An 8,748-nucleotide genomic window follows, 5' to 3' on the forward strand; every position below is an offset into this window, starting at 1 on the left:
AATCCAAACTCCTTCTTGGCCATGGTGACCAGGCGGTATTTTTTTAAGATCTTGCCAGCCACAAGTTTGGAGATCAGTTGCCGAGCTTTACGATTGTCAACATTCTGATACTTTTTTCTTATTTCTGACATAATGGTGTTATGGAATAGGAGTGTCTTCTTTAATTGCTTGCTTTCTTGCTGCATCTGTTGCTTTGTTTTCATTTTAGGTGACTCTAGGATCCCCAGGTTCTTCTTCAGTCGATTACTTATTTTTTTGTATTTTTCAACTTTTCTGAGGGCATCCTCAAGCTTTTGTTTAATGTCATTAAGATCTCTGTACACCTTTGCTTTTGCCTTCGCAACCTTTTTTTCTCCCTCTTTTCCTCTGTGGAGTTCTCTCTGGTGTAGGCTCACACAGCTGAGGTGTTTCAGGGATGTCTTCTGCATTAACACTCATGTTGTCTGGTGATGGTGGTGGTGTTGTATGTGCCATGAAACTATTCACTGCTGAGACCATTTTCCATTTCCTACGTCTGTTTCGATTGAGAAATTCGCCACTGTCTTCTCATTTTTCGTTGTTCTCTTTTCGGCATTTCTGTCACAGATTTAACAACACCTTGTTGCTTTTCTTCAGGTATCTTTCTCTGTCCTTCTTGAGGGACTCTGCATATTTAAGTGGATCTGATTTTATTCTTTCTCTGTATGATCTTGACCTCTGTGCTGTGGTATTGCTTGCCATCTTAAAGAAAGAGCCAAGACATCATGTCAAACCTACTTATCTATTGTTCTCTTATTTACCAACAATATTGTAATATTGTTAAAACTGTTTTTGAATTTAGTATCAGTATTATAGCCCAAATTATTTGCTGTTTAGCACGAACAATGTCATTTCCACCACAACCTGTCTTTACCACCACAATGAACACCGTGGTGGAAATGACTGTGGTGGAAATTACATTTCCCCACTTTCCCTCTAAAATCTCATGCTATGTTAGCCTGCTAATATTAGTTTTAGAGTTAGCATTAAATATACACAAATTACACATTATTAAATTGAATGTATCCAGTTATTTTTACGTCCATGTGAAATATGAGCTGTTTGGAAATGACGACCAATAAACATACTCTCAGTTTTACTCATATTTACCTTGATTTTTCTTCTTTTCATTACCCCCTGTAGAGGACACCATTTCATCCAGCCATGTGTTCCACTGTGGAGTTTCTGTTGCTATGGTTACTAAATATACAAACCTAAAACACTGATCCCAGGATTCTATTTTGTACAGTGTGGTGGAAATGACAGTGACCCCAAGGGACAAGGGTTCTATTTATGAAAAATATAGGAAAATGTGAATATGTATCACAATATATAATATGTAGAATTGAAATAAATGGTATTTTATCATTTGTACTTGAAATCTACATTATTTAAATATTTAATTTAGAATTAAGCGAGGTTGAAGATACAAAGTCTGGCTTAGGGACAGAGGGAAAACAGTAAAAACCATGCATAAAAGGCCTCATATTATATAATAAAAAGAATGATTGAGCCATGATAAATTTTTTATAAGTTCCCCTTAGGGTGGAATAAGTATGACAAAAACAAAAAAGAAGAAATATTTTTTAGTTTTTATTATTTCATCCAGGGACAAGAAAAGTACCATAGTTAAAGAATCACCCATTCATTGATGGTAATGCAAGTTGATTGAAATACATTTGGCCAGTCATGCTTATCGGTCTGTGGGTTAATTTGCATAATTTAGTGCAATTAAACTGGCGCGTGTGTGTATTTGGTATGTGTCTTATTTATCATACGCACAACATACAGATACAGAGCTTTTGAGCTGAAAATCTGTCAGACAGCACTTTTTATAAACCCAATCATTGCGCAACATTTCTAAATGCGATCGTTTGTTCAGGGGGCCACCATTAAAAACAGTTACTATTTTATTTCTCAACCGGTAATTGAAGCCAGCGTACCATTCGCCATTCAAATGAATAGACATGCTTCATTAGCGCGTCACACACCACTTTTTCAACGAGCTGGAGGCAGAATGCATTTTTGAAAACATATAACTACTTAATTGTTTTTAAACCTAAATGTTTTACTACATATTATGAGGCATGTTTTACCTTGCTTCAAAGTAGCCCAGGCAAAATCCCACCATATCTGCGGACGGAATTATTTTCTAAAATACTTCTATGTGCCATTTGAAGCCAGTAGCATATTTCTCTCATGTTCTATTGGTTTTCAACTTTCTTTCAATGTCTGGTAGCCAAATGCACATTCACGCATAGCCTGCTGCCTTGTGTACATTGCTGCGCTTATAATGTGAAGAAATAGCCTAATAGTTTATCAACATTTTAAGCTAAACGTTCTGATCGGTTGCATCAGACTCATTGCTTTTTAAAGTTTTTATTTTATTTATGTAGCCTAGGCCTATTGGTTGTATGAATTAGGAATCTATCCTCCCACCACTGTCCCAGAGTCTGATTGGAACAGGCTATTTCTATCTCAACAAGCTGACCAATAGAATAGGTAAACTTTTCTACTATGGGGGATAGTAGATTGACATAGGCTGAAAGGTGACACGTCCATAAGGCTTGGGGAAGCTAAGGTTTCTCTAAGTAAATTGAATAAAATTGGCAAAATTATATAGCCTAATTACCCTACTCCTCTCTTTACAGCACTAAATAAAATCATTCAAAATAGCATGATTTGGCCACAGAGCCTGGGTTAGTCTGGATACACCCTGTATTACAGGCCTGGGTTAGTCTGGATACACCCTGTATTACAGGCCTGGGTTAGTCTGGATACACCCTGTATTACAGGGTTAGTCTGGATACACCCTGTATTACAGGCCTGGGTTGGTCTGGATACACCCTGTATTACAGGCCTGGGTTGGTCTGGATACACCCTGTATTACAGGCCTGGGTTAGTCTGGATACACCCTGTATTACAGGCCTGGGTTAGTCTGGATACACCCTGTATTACAGGCCTGGGTTAGTCTGGATACACCCTGTATTACAGGCCTGGGTTAGTCTAGATACACCCTGTATTACAGGCCTGGGTTAGTCTGGATACACCCTGTATTACACGCCTGGGTTAGTCTGGATACACCCTGTATTACAGGCCTGGGTTAGTCTGGAAACACCCTGTATTACAGGCCTGGGTTAGTCTAGATACACCCTGTATTACAGGCCTGGGTTAGTCTGGATACACCCTGTATTACACGCCTGGGTTAGTCTGGATACACCCTGTATTACAGGCCTGGGTTAGTCTGGATACACCCTGTATTACAGGCCTGGGTTAGTCTAGATACACCCTGTATTACAGGCCTGGGTTAGTCTGGATACACCCTGTATTACAGGCCTGGGTTAGTCTGGATACACCCTGTATTACAGGCCTGGGTTAGTCTGGATACACCCTGTATTACAGGCCTGGGTTAGTCTAGATACACCCTGTATTACAGGCCTGGGTTAGTCTGGATACACCCTGTATTACAGGCCTGGGTTAGTCTGGATACACCCTGTATTACAGGCCTGGGTTAGTCTGGATACACCCTGTATTACACGCCTGGGTTAGTCTGGATACACCCTGTATTACACGCCTGGGTTAGTCTGAATACACCCTGTATTACAGGCCTGGGTTAGTCTGAATACACCCTGTATTACAGGGTTAGTCTGGATACACCCTGTATTACAGGCCTGGGTTAGTCTGGAAACGCCCTGTATTACAGGCCTGGGTTAGTCTGAATACACCCTGTATTACAGGCCTGGGTTAGTCTGGATACACCCTGTATTACAGGCCTGGGTTTGCACACACGTTTCTTGTGTGTAATTTAGTGCAGTGTTTTGTGACGTCCCTCTCTCGCTCGTCTCCTCAGATGTTCTGCCCAAAGTCACACTCTCAAGTTTGGCCTGTCTGCTCACGGGACACATCCTCTGTACACTCGTAACAACCTGCATTACAAAACTTCTATTAGATCAGATTTTGGGCGGAGTAAACCCTCTCGCTTCGCCTCTTCCTCTGCTTTAGAGCAGCCGGTTGTTGTAATTGGAAAAGTAGGTTATGTTACTTAAAGGAAATTGAAAATACTTGACTGGCCAAAGTGTAATATAATGGTAGCTGTCAAAGCGTTGGCCAGTTTCAACTAGCTTATGAATTTTCCTGAGTCTCTTGTTGTGAAGGTGTGGGATTCCACAACGATGCCTGAATATCTGTCTGTGTCCCAAATGGCTCCCTGTTCCCTATGTAGTGCACTACTTTTGATCAGAGCCCATAGGAGATAGGGTGCCATTTGGAACTTAGCCACTGTCATTTTGCAACAGCTGATTACTGAGAGTGATCAATGATCCTGGCTAACTCCCTGTAACAGCCTGCTGCCCTAGCCTGCCCTAGCCTGCCCTAGCCTGCCCTAACCTGCCCTAGCCTGCCCTAGCCTGCCCTAGCCTGCCCTAGCCTGCCCTAGCCTGCCCTAACCTGCCCTAGCCTGCCCTAGCCTGCCCTAGCCTGCCCTAGCCTGCCCTAGCCTGGCCTAGCCTGTTAAGCCTCATCAGCGGTTACTCATCTGTTAAGCTTCATCAGCAGTTACTTATCTGTTAAGCTTCATCAGCAGTTACTTATCTGTTAAGCCTCATCAGCAGTTACTTATCTGTTAAGCCTCATCAGCAGTTACTCATCTGTTAAGCCTCATCAGCGGTTATTCATCTGTTAAGCCTCATCAGCGGTTACTCATCTGTTAAGCCTCATCAGCGGTTACTCATCTGTTAAGCTTCATCAGCGGTTACTCATCTGTTAAGCTTCATCAGCAGTTACTCATCTGTTAAGCCTCATCAGCGGTTACTCATCTGTTAAGCCTCATCAGCGGTTACTCATCTGTTAAGCCTCATCAGCGGTTACTCATCTGTTAAGCTTCATCAGCAGTTACTCATCTGTTAAGCCTCATCAGCAGTTACTCATCTGTTAAGCCTCATCAGCAGTTACTCATCTGTTAAGCCTCATCAGCGGTTATTCATGTGTTAAGCCTCATCAGCAGTTACTCATCTGTTAAGCCTCATCAGCAGTTACTCATCTGTTAAGCCTCATCAGCAGTTACTCATCTGTTAAGCCTCATCAGCGGTTATTCATCTGTTAAGCCTCATCAGCGGTTACTCATCTGTTAAGCCTCATCAGCGGTTACTCATCTGTTAAGCTTCATCAGCAGTTACTCATCTGTTAAGCCTCATCAGCAGTTACTCATCTGTTAAGCTTCATCAGCAGTTACTCATCTGTTAAGCCTCATCAGCAGTTACTCATCTGTTAAGCCTCATCAGCAGTTACTCATCTGTTAAGCCTCATCAGCAGTTACTCATCTGTTAAGCCTCATCAGCAGTTACTCATCTGTTAAGCCTCATCAGCGGTTACTCATCTGTTAAGCCTCATCAGCAGTTACTCATCTGTTAAGCCTCATCAGCAGTTACTCATCTGTTAAGCCTCATCAGCAGTTACTCATCTGTTAAGCCTCATTAGCAGTTACTCATCTGTTAAGCCTCATCAGCAGTTACTCATGTTGATCCAGGCTGAGTCCCAAATAGCACCCTATTGCCTACAGTATATAGTGCACAATGGGTCCTGGTCAAAAGTAGTTCATTATATAGGGAATAGGGTGTTATTTGGGATGCACCTACACTGGGCACTTCCCTTAATGGAGGACCAAGACCCCCTTTTAAGCACAGCAGACTACGCCAAGTGATTTTAAGCAGGGAGAGAGACTATGCCTACTCACTCTGACACGGCCATCTTTCCTTATAGTCTATTAGGATTTCTGCCCAGTCGATTAACTGATGTAATATGGATGGTGTATAGGGATCCTGTCCAAATACTATCGAGTTAATGTTATTTCATTGGCCATAAATTATTACACCTCTATAGGTTCCAAAACTTTGAGGCCACTTTGAGCTTTCGTATTTCCTATTTTTTTCTCACTGATCTGAAAAGATGGGACAAGTGAAACACTTAGTGGGAAGACAACGAGAAAGCGTTCTAACCTAACTCGATGATTTAGCTGGTGATTAGCTATAGACGAGGTCATCATTCGGGCCCTGTTTCACAATCATGCAACCTCCTCAGTGACTAGCTATGACCGTTCTTCTGTTATCACGAGGTAATGCTTCTGGACGGCTGTGCATTCATCCAACATGTTAACAACACCGGGGAGGATAGACAGATCACAGGAAGAGAGGAGTATGAAATAAACTCATCTCTACGGCGTAGACAACAATGACAGAAGCTCAATATCAACATCCAGACAAAGAGAGAAGTGATGACAAAACCCTGGAACACAGAGCATTATTAAACCCTGGAACACAGAGCATTATTAAACCCTGGAACACAGAGCATTATTAAACCCTGGAACACAGAGCATTATTAAACCCTGGAACACAGAGCATTATTAAACCCTGGAACACAGAGCATTATTAAACCCTGGAACAAAGAGCATTATTAAACCCTGGACACAGAGCATTATTAAACCCTGGAACACAGAGCATTATTAAACCCTGGAACACAGAACATTATTAAACCCTGGAACACAGAGCATTATTAAACCCTGGAACACAGAACATTATTAAACCCTGGAACACAGAGCATTTTTAAACCCTGGAACACAGAGCATTATTAAACCCTGGAACACAGAGCATTATTAAACCCTGGAACACAGAGCATTATTAAACCCTGGAACACAGAGCATTATTAAACCCTGGAACACAGAGCATTATGAAACCCTGGAACACAGAGCATTATTAAACCCTGGAACACAGAGCATTATTAAAGGACAATACTTATGGGAGAGTGTTCTACGATAGAGATGAGAGAGGAGGGATGGTGGCAGGTAGGGCTTCAGGCAGGGCTTCAGGTAAGGCTTCAGGTAGGGCTTCAGGTAGGGCTTCAGGTAGGGCTTCAGGTAGGGCTTCAGGTAAGGCTTCAGGTAGGGTGGCAGGTAGGGTGGCAGGTAGGGCTTCAGGTAGGGTGGCAGGTAGGGCTTCAGGTAGGGCTTCAGGTAGGGTGGCAGGTAGGGCTTCAGGTAGGGTGGCAGGTAGGGTGGCAGGTAGGGCTTCAGGTAGGGCTTCAGGTAGGGCTTCAGGTAGGGCTTCAGGTAGGGTGGCAGGTAGGGCTTCAGGTAGGGTGGCAGGTAGGGTGGCAGGTAGGGTGGCAGGTAGGGTGGCAGGTAGGGTGGCAGGTAGGGTGGCAGGTAAGGCTTCAGGTAGGGCTTCAGGTAGGGCTTCAGGTAGGGCTTCAGGTAGTGCTTCAGGTAGGGTGGCAGGTAAGGCTTCAGGTAGGGCTTCAGGTAGGGCTTCAGGTAGGGCTTCAGGTAGGGCTTCAGGTAGGGTGGCAGGTAGGGCTTCAGGTAGGGCTTCAGGTAGGGCTTCAGGTAGGGTGGTAGGTAGGGCTTCAGGTAGGGTGGCAGGTAGGTTGGCAGGTAGGGCTTCAGGTAGGGCTTCAGGTAGGGTGGCAGGTAGGGCTTCAGGTAGGGCTTCAGGTAGGGCTTCAGGTAGGGCTTCAGGTAGGGTGGCAGGTAGGGCTTCAGGTAGGGCTTCAGGTAGGGCTTCAGGTAGGGTGGTAGGTAGGGCTTCAGGTAGGGCTTCAGGTAGGGTGGCAGGTAGCCTAGCGGTTAGCGCATTGGGCCAGTAACCGAAAGGTCGCTAGTTTGAATCCCTGAGCCGACAAGGTGAAAAATGTGCCTGTGAGCAAGGCACTTAACCCTAATGTGCTCCAGAGGCACTATACTACTATGGCTGACCCTGTAAAACAACACATCACTGCACCTCTCTGGTGTATGTGACAATACAACAACAGGAGGGGGGAGGGATTTCCATGTCTGCTTTACAGTGGGAGTGGCCTTTCACTGAGAATCTTATTCCTCGCTTCTCTCTCTCTGTCCCTCTATCTTTCTAGAGCCCAATTAATCCACTGGGGGTAGAGCCCAATTTATCCACTGGGGGTAGAGCCCAATTAACCATTGGGGGTAGAGCCCAATTTATCCACTGGGGGTAGAGCCCAATTAACCATTGAGGGTAGAGCCCAATTAAACCATTGGCAGACTTGATTTATTGGACTTAAGGTAGGTACTTACACTATTTAACACTTACAGTACAGCAAAAATGGCAGTTTAAGAAAGGACATCTGTTAATCCCACGGATATAATTTTTCATTCTAAAATATCATTTTCAAAACTATGAATCACAGGGCAAGGGCAATTCACATCAACACAGATACCTGGGATGTTCTCGATCTATGAAATGGCAGCAGATCTTTCCCACAGGCCTTTCCAGTTTTCTTTTAGCTATAGACATGGTCTGTCAAGGCAGACCCCAGCAGACACACAATAAACAAACACCACCTCCCATCATCACCTCCCTTTGTGTGAAAAATGTCAGATGCATCCTTTGAAATTCTAAAAACATGTAAATATTGTCCTTTAGCAACAAATGTTTGTCGTCTGACACGTTGTTATGTCTACCGCTGACAAGTCTCCTCACTTCCTGCATCGGCTAAAGCAAAATACAGTAGCAAATTCAGACCGGGACTTGTACTCGGGTCCAGCAACTGTCAAGCCAACACCTTACCCGTTACACCAAGAACTCTGAACTCCTTGATGATGTCACTAGGTGTTAGTTTAAGTGTCTGAGGATTGGTGACTGAGGATGGTGACTGAGGATGGTGACTGAGGATGGTGACTGAGCATGGTGACTGAGGATGGTGACTGAGCATGGTGACTGAGGATGG

General features: G+C 43.9%; 1 long non-coding RNA gene across 1 annotated transcript; it reads right to left on the reverse strand.

Annotated features, from left to right (window-relative positions):
- Positions 1 to 605: 605 nt before the first annotated feature.
- On the reverse strand, positions 606 to 1,527 carry LOC123486023. The gene is made up of 2 exons (XR_006659225.1): positions 1,129 to 1,527; positions 606 to 720 (listed from the first exon to the last, which is right to left on the reverse strand). It is a non-coding gene; the product is annotated as an uncharacterized LOC123486023 (long non-coding RNA).
- Between the last annotated feature and the right edge of the window lie 7,221 nt (positions 1,528 to 8,748).

Source organism: Coregonus clupeaformis, unplaced genomic scaffold (genome assembly GCF_020615455.1).
Source record: "Coregonus clupeaformis isolate EN_2021a unplaced genomic scaffold, ASM2061545v1 scaf0958, whole genome shotgun sequence".
Lineage (NCBI taxonomy): Eukaryota > Metazoa > Chordata > Actinopteri > Salmoniformes > Salmonidae > Coregonus > Coregonus clupeaformis.